The sequence below is a fragment of the Rhinatrema bivittatum genome, chromosome 3, assembly GCF_901001135.1.
Source record: "Rhinatrema bivittatum chromosome 3, aRhiBiv1.1, whole genome shotgun sequence".
Classification (NCBI taxonomy): domain Eukaryota; kingdom Metazoa; phylum Chordata; class Amphibia; order Gymnophiona; family Rhinatrematidae; genus Rhinatrema; species Rhinatrema bivittatum.
The window spans coordinates 594,597,746-594,614,858 of NC_042617.1; the positions used below are offsets into that span (position 1 = coordinate 594,597,746).

Here is a 17,113-nt window from a genome sequence, read left to right on the forward strand (position 1 = left end):
GAGAGAAGGGATGTTGCTGCAGGCCGTTGCAGAGGCCAGGCCGGCAGCGGCCAAAGAGAGGAGAGACGCTGCTGTGGGCCACCATTAGAGGCCAGGGAGAGGGGGGTAGGGCGAGAGAGGGCACCATCTCATCCCTCGCTTCAGGCAGAACATTGCTTTGAGCTGCCCCTGACACACACAAGCAAGCTGCCGATTGATGGGGGATATGATAGAGGTTTACAAAATCATGAAAGGACTTGAACAGGTTAATATAGATCGGTTATTTACTCTCTCAAATAATAGAAGGACTAGGAAGCAAGTAGCTCATTTATAACAAATCAAAGAAAATTCTTTTTCACCCAGTGCTTAGTTAAACTCTGGAATTTATTGCCAGAGGAAGTGGTTACAGCAGTTAGTATAAATGGGTTTAAAAAACATTTGGATAAATTTCTAGAGGAAAAATCCATAAACTGCTATTAATTAATAAGCAAAAGTAGCTTGAGATCTATTTAATGTTTGGGTATTTGCGGGTACTTGCCAGGTACTTGTGGCCTGGTTTGGCCTCTGTTGGAAACAGGATGCTGGGCTTGATGGACCCTTGGTCTGACCCAGTATGGCATGTTCTTATGTACACACACACACACACACACACACACACACACACATAGGCTGCCTCCCCACCTCATGCATATAAGCTGTCCCACACACACACAAGCAAGCCACCTCCCCACTCATACACAAGCTGGCTTCCCACATACATACATACATACAATCATACATACATACATACACACAAGTTGGCTTCCCACATACATACATACATACATACATACACACACACACAAGTTGGCTTCCCACATACATACATACATACAATCATACATACATACAATCATACATACATACACACGAGCTGGCTTCCCACATACATACATACAATCATACATACATACATACATACAATCATACATACATACATACACATGAGCTGGCTTCCCACATACATACATACATACAATCATACATACATACATACACATGAGCTGGCTTCCCACATACATACATACATACAGTCATACATACATACATACATACACACGAGCTGGCTTCCCACATACATACATACATACATACATACACACGAGCTGGCTTCCCACATACATACAATCATACATACATACATACATACACACACACACATGCTGGCTGCCCCCCCTACACCCCTACATGCAAATCAAGCTGGTTGCATATTCCCTCGTGGATTGCAAACTGGCTAAAAGACAGGAAACAGAGAGTAGGATTAAATGGACAATTTTCTCAGTGGAGGGGAGTGGGCAGTGGAGTGCCTCAGGGATCTGTATTGGGACCCTTACTTTTCAATATATTTATAAATGATCTGGAAAGAAATACGACGAGTGAGATAATCAAATTTGCAGATGACACAAAATTGTTCAGAGTAGTTAAATCACAAGCAGATTGTGATAAATTGCAGGAAGACCTTGTGAGGCTGGAAAATTGGGCATCCAAATGGCAGATGAAATTTAATGTGGATAAGTGCAAGGTGATGCATATAAGGAAAAATAACCCATGCTATAATTACACAATGTTGGGTTCCATATTAGGTGCTACAACCCAAGAAAGAGATCTAGGTATCATAGTGGATAACACATTGAAATCGTCGGTTCAGTGTGCTGCGGCAGTCAAAAAAGCAAACAGAATGTTGGGAATTATTAGAAAAGGAATGATGAATAAAACGGAAAATGTCATAATGCCTCTGTATCGCTCCATGGTGAGACCGCACCTTGAATACTGTGTACAATTCTGGTCGCCGCATCTCAAAAAAGATATAATTGCGATGGAGAAGGTACAGAGAAGGGCTACCAAAATGATAAAGGGGATGGAACAGCTCCCCTATGAGGAAAGGCTGAAGAGGTTAGGACTTTTCAGCTTGGAGAAGAGACGGCTGAGGGGGGATATGATGGAGGTGTTTAAAATCATGAGAGGTCTAGAACGGGTAGATGTGAATCGGTTATTTACTCTTTCGGATAGTAGAAAGACTAGGGGACACTCCATGAAGTTAGCATGGGGCACATTTAAAAACTAATCGGAGAAAGTTCTTTTTACTCAACGCACAATTAAACTCTGGAATTTGTTGCCAGAGGATGTGGTTAGTGCAGTTAGTATAGCTGTGTTTAAAAAAGGATTGGATAAGTTCTTGGAGGAGAAGTCCATTACCTGCTATTAAGTTCACTTAGAGAATAGCCACTGCCATTAGCAATGGTTACATGGAATAGACTTAGTTTTTGGGTACTTGCCAGGTTCTTATGGCCTGGATTGGCCACTGTTGGAAACAGGATGCTGGGCTTGATGGACCCTTGGTCTGATCCAGTATGGCATGTTCTTATGTTCTTATAAGCTGTCTGCATCTCCCCCCCATCCCCCCAGTCTCACACACACACACACAAGTTGGCTGAATCCCCTCACACACATAAAACACAAGCTGGCTACATCCCCCCCCCCATCCCCCAAATTACCTGCCTCTCACACACAAACACATTGTGCCTTTTCTGGTTTTTCAGCCACTGCTGGCATCGGTGACCCATAATCTCTTTTTTTAATTTCTTCTCCGCGTCTGGTGTGTGCCATGGCCTCCTTTTTACATGAGAAAGTCATTGAGGTAAAAATATCACTTACAGCATATATATTATATTTACATGTACTACTGTGGTGCCAACCAGAAAACCTCGTAGCTCATGGAAATTAGGTCTTTTGTAACATGTTGGGTGTGCGCCCTCAGAAAGCCATGAGAAACTGAAATATAAGTACATTATAGTAAACCTCCCATACCAAAACAGCATCAGCTGCCCATACTCAATCAATAACAACCCTACCTATGAAAAGAAATATTGTAAATATTACACCAGGCCCTAATCAGCTATTAGGAAAGCAGACCAAGCCAGGCTGCTACAGAAACTACACACTAGCAGAATATCTCACTTCAGTCATGCATGCAGAACACATCAGACCCTTACCAAGTACTGAACAAAGTGACCATAAAGTATAAATAGAAACCACAACAAGCCAGAGTCTGTATGCAGTGCAACTAATGGAAAAATAGAATCATCATCATGCCTCAAAAAGCATCAATCATAATAGTAAAACTATACCAATAAAAAATAAATATTTCAAAACAGCTGATGAATAGAATAACATTCAATAATTTACACATTTTTACAAATTTCCCTAACACCAATAAAATAATCCAAAACAGCAAATAACAATAATTAAAACTCATAAGGATAAAAAAATCCCACATTCTCCATAACTGGGAACCTTTGATTTCCAGTCACCCTGAGATTGTCCTGGATTAGTTGGGGGGAGGCAGAGTGAGGGCACACAAATGTTATACTTTCACATACACACACCCATGCTCTCACATACATATATACTCTGTCCTCCCACACACCCATATATATATATGTTCCCTGTCCCCCCAGCCCTTTTGCCTTACACACAAAGAGCTTGTGTCACCCACACACACATAAAGTTCTCCCAAACACACGTACTGTGTTCTCCAGCTCCCCACACACCCATGCTCTCACATACATATATACTCTGTCCTCCCACACACATATATATATGTTCCCTGTCCCCCAGCCCTTTTGCCTTACACACAAAGAGCTTGTGTCACCCACACACACATAAAGTTCTCCCAAACACACGTACTGTGTTCTCCAGCTCCCCACACACCCATGCTCTCACATACATATATACTCTGTCCTCCCACACACATATATATATGTTCCCTGTCCCCCAGCCCTTTTGCCTTACACAGAAAGAGCTTGTGTCACCCACACACACATAAAGTTCTCCCAAACACACGTACTGTGTTCTCCAGCTCCCCACACAGACATACTCTTCTCGCCCCCCCCCCCCACACACACACACATGCTCTGTCCCCCACCTCCCTCCAGCACAACCATATACACTTTCTCTTTCTGGATAGTGCAAGCAGCAGAAGCCACCTTCTTGGGTTTGTGCAGCATCTGGAAGCTTCCTCTCTCTCCTGTTTGTGTGGTAGAGGCCGTTCCTCTCTTCAGCCACATGGACCCTCCTGCTGCTGCTCCAGGTCCTCTCTTCTGTGCGGGCCTGGCTGCTACTAATCCATTTTTTCTCTTTGGTCGGAAGCTGATCTAACATGGACTCCAAGTCCTGACCCTTCAGGGCACCTTCCTCCAGCCACAGATTTAGATCTTCTCCTTCCCACCTGTGCAGGTCCATGACACACTTCCCCTTCTGGCCTGTGGATGGGAAGAAGGAGGTCCAACCACAGTGGTCCTGCCACCAGAAACGTCCAGACTGTAGCTTCTATATTTTGAAGAGGGCTGGTGGAAGGACCAAGCTGTTGTCCCCAAACCTGTGGCACTCTAGGCGGCCACCCAGATCACCTATTGCTTCCACCAGCCCTGAGTCAGAGAGTGTAGGTGTGGTGTGAACCACTTGCTACAACAACCCTATGTAGCGGCTATAGTGGAAGGCTCCATCCTGCTCAGACTCGGTCCTGAGAGGCATTTTTAGTTGAAGAAAGGCGAAGGAACTATTTTTGTTTCCTGGATTCCCTATACCTAGAGAGCTAGGCCTTACACCTCTGGCTATCCAGGATACAAAGAGAGAAGATCTCTGTTCCATTTCACCCCTAGTGGATGGACGATGGTGATTCTGTTTCAGTGGCTGAGTGTTTTTCCGGAGATTTCTGTCTTGTTTTGGTTCGTGTCACATAACGCCTTAGTACTACCCCTAACACCCACTCCAGTTTAACCCTGTGGCCACTCGGAGGGTCCTGCCAAGCACTGACCGGGCCTATCTGTACCTGTTCACGTGCTTCTACACTGGTGCAACTCCTCCCCTGCCAAATAGGTTCTGCTTGCCCCTGCCCACATGCAAGGATGCGGTTCCTAGAAATGCACCCACAGACCAAATGCAGGAAATACCAGGATCATTAATCAGCCAGGGAGAGCTAACAAACTGTTGAGTTTATTACCAAAAAGTGGGAAGAGTGAATGGAAAAAGAATAAGAAGAATTAAAATAACAGTAAATGTTAACTGCCTATCGGTGCCTGGAGTTTCAGGAAATGCGCTGGAGCAGGGCCTCAGCACAGAGATCTGCTCCTTCTGTGCTCCCAGCCGAGACTGGAGAGTGAGATGTGTACAGGCCGCCTCCTGAGTCAAGCCAGCATCCCAGGCCTCAGCTTGAGGGTCAAACAGCACCTGCAGGCCAGCTCAGAAGACATGAGCTCCCTGGGGAAAACATGAGTTAAAACCCACGGCAAGATTAGCGTGCCTCATGCTAATTGTAGGGTAGTGAGCCTTATTAGCTATTACCCTGCAGTGCAAGGAGTCTGCCATGGGAAATTTAACTCCTAGTCCACAAACCCCACTCTCTCGGGCAGGGTTGGCTGGGCGAGTCCTCCCTCTTCTCCCAGCCTATCTAGAAAGGAGACCTGTGAGCAGGAGTTGCTGCTTGTATCTGGTGATGCTACTGGAGTCTTAACTGAGGAAAAGAGGAGAGAGTTGCATTTTTTTTTTTTAAGTACCCCCTGGACCTCAAGCATTTTGGGAAGGGAATTCCCGGATACTCCCAGAAGAAGGGCTGCATGCAGTATGTGCATATAGGTCTCACCCGGCTAAGAAAAGCTGCCTTACTTAGGAGCATTGTTTGATGTGAACAAATATTTACTCAGTATTAGCCTGTGGGGTTTGTATATTTATGACTCATAGCAGACAGATAGGTCTTTCTTCCTTTCTCTGCTTATTAAGCATTGCTTCATATACTGCTCCTTCCCGTGCGTGGAAGAACGGCAGTGCCACTCATCTGGCAGATTTCACTGGCAGACAACGCTACATGAAGGTAAGTACCGCGTCAGCCCGACTACAAATCCTACAAATGCTTCTCACTTTCCTACTCTATCTTCCTTTGTTGTTTTCTCCTTTCTTTCACTCTTCTTCTTAATTCTTCCTCATTTCCTGTCCCTCTGCATTCGTGCTCTCCTTTCCATGCTCTGCGTCTGTTTTGTTCACTTTCTCTCTTTAGTCTAATATTAATCCTATTTTTTGTCTGTTTTATTAGGTTCCTTTTTTCCTCTTTGTCTGTACCTTTTCTCTCCCTCGCTTTAAGGAACGTTATTAGAACTGTAATTTGTGCACGTTCCAGGCTCTCTGGTCTTTCACCCGCTCACCCTAGCTGCATATTTTGTCTCTTGCTCTCTCTCTCCCTGCCTCTCACTCTGTCTCTCCCAGAGAATCAGCACTCGTATGAATTCCCTTTAACGTGCTCTTTTGCTGCTCACAAATCACAAAACACGTTTAAACATGAATCTTTACCCTGAAAGTCACATGAAGCCTTCGTTCTAATTAATTGATCAAACTTTTCAAGACTTCTGTTTCATTGCATTCTGTCTCCTTGAGTAATAGTTTCTCGCCTTTAATTGTTTTCCTGAGGGAATGCAGGTAAGGAGCAGATTCAGAGGGGGATCTATAGAGTCCTGCCAGTATCAGCCTCCCAGCCTGAGCACAAGTGATAGAAAGAGTCTGCGCCACATTCTCCAAAATAAGAGGAGCGAAAAAAAGGAGAAGCAGAAAAGAGAGGGGGCAAGTTAGAATAGGCAGGGCGCTTAATTTAACCCCTGAGGAAAGGTGCGTGGCACTACCTGTTCAGTTTTTCCTCTTTCAAAGCCATGTTCCTCTATTTTCATGCTTATCTCACTCCCCTGGATCTACCAGTACTGTTTGTTTTTCCTGTTCTCTGAAATCTGTTACACTTCCTATTGACCTTCCTGGGAAATCTCCGGATTTAGTGCGGAGACTGGAAATTTAGACAAATTACCGGGTCTCTGGCAGGACCATAAAATACTCTGGGTGGCACAGGGCTGCTATTTCTTAGGTGTGGGTGATGACGAGAGAGAGAAAAACATGACTATATATATATATATATATATATATATATATATATTTATATCTACCATTGTAAGAGGGGCACTTCCAACTCAGGGTGGGCTGGGCTGGGTGGGGCCGGTGTTCCATTGCTTTGCCTAGGGTGCTACAGCCCCTTGCACAGAGAAATGCCTGCAGCCCTGTGTGTGCTTTGCATGCCATAAAGCCTGAGTGAGAGAGAGAGAGGAGAGGTAGGGCTCGCTCAGCACTCAGTAACTCCTGCTCTCCCCTCTCAGGAGCTTTCTTCAGCTCAGGCCTCCCAGTGACTTGGTCTCCCTTGTTTTTCTTTTGTTCTCCCTTCTCGTTTTGTGTCAGAGGTTTTGCGGCATCCCTTGAACTCCCCATGGACAGCAGCAACAGGGTTTAAAACCAAAGTTGCTTTCAACATTTTTGCTTCTAACTGTACTCTCTGAGCAGCCGGTCTTTCTCAAAACGATTAGTCTAGGTAAGTTTCGCTTTCTCAAAGCTTTCTCTTTGCAACTTCTTTGTTACTTCTGTAAGATCCCTTTGGGTCTTACTAAAACTATATCTCGGTCATGCCCTATGTATCATGAGCTGTTTTCTAAATTAGTTTTGATTCACTGTAAAAATCTGTGAGTAGGGGATTGTGGGAGGACTCCAAGTGGAAATGCCGAGCTGGATTTGAGAGAGGAAGGAGTTAAGGGTGCTTCTAGGATTGAGAGAGAGAAAAGCTGATATATCATTAATTTAAAAAAAAAAAAAAAAAGATAGTGAATTTATTACCAGCTGATTAGAAGCGAAATTCTTTATAGAACTAAAGTCACTCGCCTCTGGGATCTCTAGGACTGTATCGGCTTGGGATGGCTGTACAGGATCTGCCACAGTGTGATAAGTGGTGTGGGATGTATCATGTGATGATATTTAAATTTAAAACAAAAAAACCCCAACCCCTTCACCACCAGAGGGTGGTTTTAAGTTCAAATTGCATGACACTGAAAAACCCATACCTGACAGGAAAATGAGTTTTGCAACATGCAGCCTCTAACTGCTGTAGCAAAGGAAAAGAGGAGAAAATAGCTTGGTGGTATTGTAACATCTGAGAGCTTATATGCCTGATGGTGCCCGAGATGGATGAGTTTCCCTACAGCACTCCTGTAGCATTAGATACTCCTAACCCCCTCATCCTATGGATGTGGTGGCCTGATGCTTCACTTTCAGTACATATCCAGTGTTGCTCTCTGCTTCAACGGCAGGGGGAATGAAGAAAAGATCATTTTTATATTCAGACAACAACCAAAAAGGACTGAATTACACAGTCTGGGTAAACAAACAAGTGTGGGAGTAGCTTGCTTGCCTTGGCGATTACTACCCCGAATCAATTAAGCCTGATACTTCACTTTCAATACATATCCAGAGAAGCTCTCTGCTTCAACAGCAGGGGGAAATGAAGAAAAGTGAATTTATATTCAGATAACAACCATCAAGGAATTGCACAGGCTGGGTAAACAAATAAGCGTGGGAGTAGCTTGATTATTGCAGCGGTTACTACCCCCCTAACCAGCTAAGCTAGATACTTCACTTAGAAGCAGTTCCAGCACTGCTCTCTACATCAATGGCGGGGGTGGAAGGGAAATAGAACCAAAAGGTTACAATAATGGCGGGGGTGGAAGGGAAATAGAACCAAAAGGTTACATTAACGGCGGGGGTGGAAGGGAAATAGAACCAAAAGGTTACATTAACGGTGGGGGTGGAAGGGAAATAGAACCAAAAGGTTACATTAACGGCAGGGGTGGAAGGGAAATAGAACCAAAAGGTTACATTAACGGCGGGGGTGGAAGGGAAATAGAACCAAAAGGTTACATTAACGGCGGGGGTGGAAGGGAAATAGAACCAAAAGGTTACATTAACGGCGGGGGTGGAAGGGAAATAGAACCAAAAGGTTACATTAACGGCGGGGGTGGAAGGGAAATAGAACCAAAAGGTTACATTAACGGCGGGGGTGGAAGGGAAATAGAACCAAAAGGTTACATTAATGATGGGGCTGGAAGGGAAATAGAACCAAAAGGTTACTAAAGGCCAAGAGTAACAGATAAGTGAGAGAGAGAGAGAGAAAAAAAAAAGTATGAAGCTTGCTGGGCAGACTGGATGGGCCATTTGGTCGTCTTCTGCCGTCATTTCTATGTTTCTATGCTTACTCTTCAGCTGGAGTTGCAGCAAGATGCCTTTTATCTGTTCGTTCCCCAGGATAGCATTTAGTCTCTCCTCGAGGGCACTCAGCATGTTGGGAGCATGGCTTCTCGCTTATAGTCTTCCATTTGTGAGCCTGGATTTTTGCTTCCTTCTCCCAGAATACTCCCTTGCCAGCCCGGTATCTCTTCTTGCAGTATTTGTGGGACACCTCCAAAGTGCTGATTGCTGTACAGTCTCCTTCCACCACTAAACCTTTGCTGCCATGGATGTCTTGCCGAACTCTTTGCTGAAGAGGAGTGGGTAAGAACATAAGAACATAAGAAAATGCCATACTGGGTCAGACCAAGGGTCCATCAAGCCCAGCATCCTGTTTCCAACAGTGGCCAATCCAGGCCATAAGAACCTGGCAAGTACCCAAAAACTAAGTCTATTCCATGTTACCATTGCTAATGGCAGTGGCTATTCTCTAAGTGAACTTAATAGCAGGTAATGGTCTTCTCCTCCAAGAATTTATCCAATCCTTTTTTAAACACAGCTATACTAACTGCACTAACCACATCCTCTGGCAACAAATTCCAGAGTTTAATTGTGCGTTGAGTAAAAAAGAACTTTCTCCGATTAGTTTTAAATGGGCCCCATGCTAACTTCATGGAGTGCCCCCTAGTCTTTCTACTATCCGAAAGAGTAAATAACCGATTCACATCTACCCGTTCTAGACCTCTCATGATTTTAAACACCTCTATCATATCCCCCCTCAGTCGTCTCTTCTCCAAGCTGAAAAGTCCTAACCTCTTTAGTCTTTCCTCATAAGGGAGTTGTTCCATTCCCCTTATCATTTTGGTAGCCCTTCTCTGTACCTTCTCCATCGCAATTATATCTTTTTTGAGATGCGGCGACCAGAATTGTACACGGTATTCAAGATGCGTTCTTACCATGGAGCGATACAGAGGCATTATGACATTTTCCGTTTTATTCACCATTCCCTTTCTAATAATTCCCAACATTCTGTTTGCTTTTTTGACTGCCGCAGCACACTGTACCAACGATTTCAATGTGTTATCCACTATGACACCTAGATCTCTTTCTTGGGTTGTAGCACCTAATATGGAACCCAACAGCTACATACACTAAAACGTATCAAACCTCTTTTATACCAATACGACTTTCGCACTGTTTTACAGGCGACTATTTTATCAAAGATTGATTACTGCAATGCATTGCTTCTAGGTCTTCCTAAAACTACAATTCAACCCTTGCAAATTTTACAAAACGCAGCTGCCCGCATCATCACTGACACAAGCCGCCATGAGCACATCACTCCAGCACTTCAATCATTACACTGGCTACCCGTGGCATCCAGAATAATATATAAATCCTTGACGCTGATTCATAAAGCCATCCACAACAGAGATATGAATTGGTTCACTGATCACCTACAATTCAAAACATCAATCCGCCCAACCAGATTCCAGCATTTAGCTAAACTGAAGATCCCTGCACCCAACCTGACTAATCTTTCCACTACAAAAGAACGTTCATTCATCATTGCTGGATCCAGAATATGGAACACTATGCCATCAGAATTACGCCAATAATTTTGCTACAAAAAATTTAAACAAAACTTAAAAACCTGGTTATACAAAAAAGCCTACTATTTTTGAACTGAGTCCTTTGCTTTGCATTCTAGTTAGTCCCACAGACACTCATATTCTGATATTTATCTTCATTATACAAAGTTTTATATGGATTTGTATTCTTTCAGTTATAATGTTATATTGTAAAGCTCTATGCTGAATTAATGTTTGAATGTAAACCGAGGTGATGTTACTTACGTGCCCCGGTATATAAAAAACCCGTAAATAAATAAATAAATAATTATAGCATGGGTTATTTTTCCCTATATGCATCACCTTGCACTTAAATTTCATCTGCCATTTGGATGCCCAATTTTCCAGTCTCACAAGGTCTTCCTGCAATTTATCACAATCTGCTTGTGATTTAACTACTCTGAACAATTTTGTGTCATCTCCAAATCTGATTATCTCACTCGTCATATTTCTTTCCAGATCATTTATAAATATATTGAAAAGTAAGGGTCCCAATACAGATCCCTGCGGCACTCCACTGTCCACTCCCTTCCACTGAGAAAATTGCCCATTTAATCCTACTCTCTGTTTCCTGTCTTTTAGCCAGTTTGCAATCCACGAAAGGACATCGCCACCTATCCCATGACTTTTTACTTTTCCTAGAAGCCTCTCATGAGGAACTTTGTCAAACGCCTTCTGAAAATCCAAGTATACTATATCTTAGGGATGTGAATCGTTTTTCAACGATTAAAATTATCATCCGATAATGTTTATATCGTCTTAAATCGTTATAGAACACGATACAATAGAAATTCTAACGATTTATCGTTAAAAATCGTTAAATCGTGTTAGTGCGCACTAACTCGAGTTAGTGCGCACTAACTCCCGTTAGTGCGCACTAACTCGATTTAGTGCGCACTAACTGAAAATGATACAAATAAACACTTTCCAGGTCACTGAAGGTCAGTTAGGAATGAATATGTGTTCCTATTGGCTGGCTGCCCTCTTATCTATTGATGTTACCACTGAGGTGATGGTTGGGGGGATGGGAAATGGAACTGGAAACTAACAAACACCAACAGAAAATGAAACAAAGTGTTCACACTTCCCAGGTCAGTAAAGGTCACTTAGGAATGAATATGTATGTATGTATTCCTATTGGCTGGCTGTGCTCTTATCTATTGATGTTACCAATATGGTTGGGGGGATGTGAAATGGAAACAGTTGGAAGCTTGACAAAAAAAGTAATGTAATGATCAGCACTCACCTGACTAGAACTTGTTTGTTTATTATTTTTGTTAGCAGGCACCTGAAATGCTAGTGCATGTTGAATTTGCCAATCACTGTGCATTTTAGAAAGGTGGTCCTGGCTGGAACTGTACACAGTTCAAATATATGTAATTGATTGTTGGTAAGTGTATTTTTTAAGTAGCCACACTGGCACCAGTATGTTTACTTTTCCTCCTACTTAACTCACTAGCTCAGCTTTGTAAGAAGGGCTTCTCTGCTTGTGTGTTGTTTTTGTTTGGTGTGAGGAGAGCAGAAACATCAGATCTTTATTCAATCTACTACAGTCATCTCTTACAGTGCCCTATCCCTATTAATACCAGGAGTGTTGTGATCTTCCTGCACACAGTGCCCTAACCCTGATACCAGTCTGAGACAGCTCCCTCCCTGCATTACTAGTGAGAGGCTGGCTTCACAGACAGGGGGGAGCTGCCTGACCCTCACTCCTGACTTCCCCCATGTCCCAGCTAGTGAATGGTGTGTGGGTGAGGGGGGGGGGGGAGGATGGTGAAGTCTGAGACAGCTCCCTCCCTGCATTACTAGTGAGAGGCTGGCTTCACAGACAGGGGGGAGCTGCCTGACCCTCACTCCTGACTTCCCCCATGTCCCAGCTAGTGAATGGTGTGAGGGTGAGGGGGGGGGGGAGGATGGTGAAGTCTGAGACAGCTCCCTCCCTGCATTACTAGTGAGAGGCTGGCTTCACAGACAGGGGGGGGCTGCCTGACCCTCACTCCTGACTTCCCCCATGTCCCAGCTAGTGAATGGTGTGTGGGTGAGGGGGGGGGGGGGAGGATGGTGAAGTCTGAGACAGCTCCCTCCCTGCATTACTAGTGAGAGGCTGGCTTCACAGACAGGGGGAGCTGCCTGACCCTCACTCCTGACTTCCCCCATGTCCCAGCTAGTGAATGGTGTGTGGGTGAGGGGGGGGGGAGGATGGTGAAGTCTGAGACAGCTCCCTCCCTGCATTACTAGTGAGAGGCTGGCTTCGCAGACAGGGGGGAGCTGCCTGACCCTCACTCCTGACTTCCCCCATGTCCCAGCTAGTGAATGGTGTGTGGGTGAGGGGGGGGGTGGATGGTGAAGTCTGAGACAGCTCCCTCCCTGCATTACTAGTGAGAGGCTGGCTTCACAGACAGGGGGGAACTGCCTGACCCTCACTCCTGACTTCCCCCATGTCCCAGCTAGTGAATGGTGTGTGGGTAAGGGGGGGGGGAGGATGGTGAAGTCTGAGACAGCTCCCTCCCTGCATTACTAGTGAGAGGCTGGCTTCACAGACAGGGGGGAGCTGCCTGACCCTCACTCCTCCGGGGTATTGTGATCTTCCTGCACACAGTGCCCTATCCCTGATACCAGGGGTGTTGTGGTCTTCCTGCATGCAGTGCCCTATCCCTATTAATACCAGGAGTGTTGTGATCTTCCTGCATGCAGTGCCCTATCCCTATTAATACCAGGAGTGTTGTGATCTTCCTGCATGCAGTGCCCTATCCCTGATACCGGGATGTGTGCAAGAAGATCACAACACCCCCGGTATCAGGAATAGGGCACTGTGTGCAGGAAGATCACAACACCCCCAGTATCAGGAATAGGGCACTGTGTGCAGGAAGATCACAACACCCCTGGTATTAGGGATAGGGCACTGTGTGCAGGAAGATCACAACACTCCTGGTATTAATAGGGATAGGGCACTGTGTGCAGGAAGATCACAATACCCCTGGTATCAGGGTTAGGGCACAAGTTTCTAGTCACATTGACTGATCACATTACTTGTTTTGTCAAGCTACCAACTGTTTCCATTTCCCATCCCCCATATACTGTCAGTAGGAAACTTGGTAACATGAATAAATAAGAGGGCAGCCAATAGGAATACATATTCATTCCTAAACTGACCTTAACTGACCTGAAAAGTGTCAAATTGTATCATTTTCAGTTAGTGCGCACTAACTCCCAGTTAGTGCGCACTAACTCCCGTTAGTGCGCACTAACTCGAGTTAGTGCGCACTAATCGGAAAAAACGATTTTTAACGATTTTTTAACTAAAAAATCGTGCCTAAGACGATTTTCTTGCCCTGCCACACGATTTCTATCATTAAGACGATATGGAAAACGATTCACATCCCTACTATATCTACCGGTTCACCTTTATCCACATGTTTATTAACTCCTTCAAAAAAGTGAAGCAGATTTGTGAGGCAAGACTTGCCCTGGGTAAGAGTTTTTTTTATTTCAATGCGGTGACTCCTGACAGTTAATTGTGATATTTAACAACAACAGTCCCCTGTTGTTGTTAAACTTTACCCAGGGCAAGTCTTGCCTCACAAATCTGCTGTTGTTGTTAAATATCACAATTAACTGTCAGGAGTCACCGCATTGAAATAAAAAAACTCTTATATGAAAATTCTTGACCAAGTGAAGTTTATGTGCACTTTTGGTGTTTACAAAATTATGGCAGACCAGTTATCTGATATACTTCCGTCCCTTGTGGGCCAGGATCAGGTGGGTTTTGTCCAAAAGAGATATGCCTTGACTAACGTTAGAAAGGTCCTGGCAGCTATGACAATGTGTCAGCAGATGAGTGCGCCCTTCCTCGCTGTCAGTTTTGATGCTGAAAAAGCATTTGATAGGGTGGAATGGAACTATCTCTTTTGGGTACTGCAGCGGATGGGATTCGAGGGCTTGTTCCTAAATGTGGTCTGGCTTCTCTATCAGGCTCCTGAAGCTACTGTCATAGCGATTGGCTCCAACTCGGAGCCTTCACAATAACTCGGGGTACTAGACAGGGTTGCACCCTCTTTCCCCTTCTATTTGTTCTCCAGCTGGAGCCGTTGTTGCAAAAAATACAAATGGCAAAAACAGTTAAAGATATGCGTTTCCAATCCTCTACTTTTAAATATGCCGCGTTCGTGGACGATATTTTAGTATTCCTTATAGACCCCTGGAAGTCTCTTCAACCTCTACTCCACATTTTTTGGGCCTTTGGGATTTTTTCAGACCTTCGCTTAAATCTAAATAAATCTGTGGCCTTGGCGTTCCCAGATTCTTTGCAGGCCACTTGGGTTGAGGAATTTCCCCTCCAGTGGGCGGGACTCTTATTTACATACCTTAGAATCACTATACCCCGTGTGCTTTTGCACTTATACAAATTAAATGTGCTTCATTTATTACAACATACCCAGGATAAATTGCTATCCTGGGCACATCTACCCCTCTCCCTAGGTGGCCGAGTTCACCTTTTCAAAATGAACATTTTGCCGAAATGGCTATACCTATTTCAGAATTTACCTTTACAGTTATGCACCGCAGAGCTCAGACAGCTAGATAAGGCTCAGCATAAATTTTATTGGCAGGGGGGTCTTGCATTCCTCTGGTTTGGATGCGGGAGCGCTGGGGTAGGGGGGATTGGGAGTCCTTGATTTAGCCCTGATAACTTGGCTTGTAATCTCTGGGTGATGAGAGATTGGCTGTTAGATAGATCCACTGTTATTAATCTCTCTGCGGATGGGGAATTAACCACCTCCTTTTCTCTCAAATTTGTATTGCAGACCCCAGCCGCCACCTTACCCACGTTTTTGGTGCAGAATGTCCTTACCAGACCCATTCGGTCCTACTTGGTTCAGGCTTACACGCCTGTTGGGGATCCCGCGTGTCTGCGCCTATTTTCTCCCCATCCAGGGAAACCCTGACTTTACACCGGGCTCCCAAACAGCAGTCTATCAATGATGGCGTGCCTGGGGCATTCATTTGCTGGGACATGTCTTGACTCCCGGGGGTACGATCTTGCCATTTGCTGAACTTCGGGAGATCTATGGCCTTTCTGCTACTGAGGTCTTCCCTTATTTACAGTTGCAACATTATGTGGGCTCCCTCCCTTCCTCTATTAGACAGGCCTCTCATTTCCAATCTCTCGATGCCATTTTCTCCTTTGAAAAAGAGAAGGTGCCTTCGCTATCGCACTATTATAAGCTTCTTAAACAGTTGACAGTGGTGGACACGTGTTCCGTTTTGGTAGATAGATGGAATGGAGATGGGGACTTCACGGTCACTGCATATATAATTAAAGCTTCCTTTAAGCGAGTTTCCCAAATCTCGGTTAAATTCTTATTTTAGAGAAATGCAATACAAATTCCTATGTAGGAGTTATATTTCGGCACAAGGGGCCTTTCATCTTAAAATTTCCTCCTCCCCTGCGTGTATACAATGTGGAAACACTCTGGGCACATTGTCCCATGCCTTTTGGGAATGCCCTACTATACATAGTCTCTGGGTTAAGATGGTTCAATATCTTGAATCTCTGCTAGGGGTTCACATCCCTGTTTCACCCCTGTGGTTACTTTTTGGTTGCATTTCTCCCCTACAAATTCGTGGTTTGGGACCTTGATTGCTTATTTGCAAAGCATGTTTAGTGGGGAAGAAGGTCATTTTACTGCACTGGAGGGACTTGTTGCCTCCCTCATATTGGACCTGGCGCAACTGCTTTCATCGTATGATGCTCCTGGATGCAGCAGCAATGCGGCTTTCTCTGCATCACAAGAAGTGTTTCCTGGATGTATTGGATGTATACTTACAGTTTCGTCCACAGTGTGCTCGCAGCTCTGTCCTCAATGAGTGATCCCGGGTGGTCATCCTCTGTCTGGGGATATCTACTAGCTTTACCTGGTGGCTGAATTTGCTATCATCAGTGGACACTGGACTTTGCAAGTGGACTGGGATTTCCTGGGTGGGGAGTTGGTGGGGGACAGGGACAACAGGGGGGACAGAGTTTGTTAAATTGCCTGTGTTTTTGGCTGTGGGGGAGTGGTTAAGAACCACACCGTTCTCCCTTTGATTTGTTATTATTCTAAAAAAAAAACCCAAAACGTTTTAACATAGAATCCCAATGCTCGTGGGGGACTCTTCAGTTGTAGCTAACTTCAAATCAAATAATGTGATATTTAGCAACATATCCAGCTAAGTTGCAACTGCTGAATATATGACAACCTTCAGTGACCGCCACTTAGCTGAATAAGTATTTATCTCTGGCATATGGGAAATGCTATTGTTTCTTGGTATATGTATTAGAAATGCATTTATAAAGAACATGTCCCTAGTAGACATTTATTTAATTTCGATCTTATCTGTTACGG

The 17,113-nt window shown here is 44.4% G+C and overlaps 1 protein-coding gene across 2 annotated transcripts in view; it reads left to right on the top strand.

The window, feature by feature from the left end:
• The first annotated feature begins 5,758 nt into the window (after positions 1-5,758).
• The window catches only part of LOC115088446 (TRPM8 channel-associated factor homolog), a 98,684-nt gene continuing 87,329 nt past the window's right edge, over positions 5,759-17,113 (top strand). The window contains exons 1-2 of one of the 2 annotated variants that reach the window (XM_029596727.1): positions 5,786-5,887; positions 7,285-7,414. The gene's annotated coding sequence lies outside the window, so the exon portion shown is untranslated. Of the gene's footprint in view, positions 5,888-7,284; positions 7,415-17,113 lie in introns of both variants that reach the window. The other variant, XM_029596728.1, reaches the window with a different exon arrangement.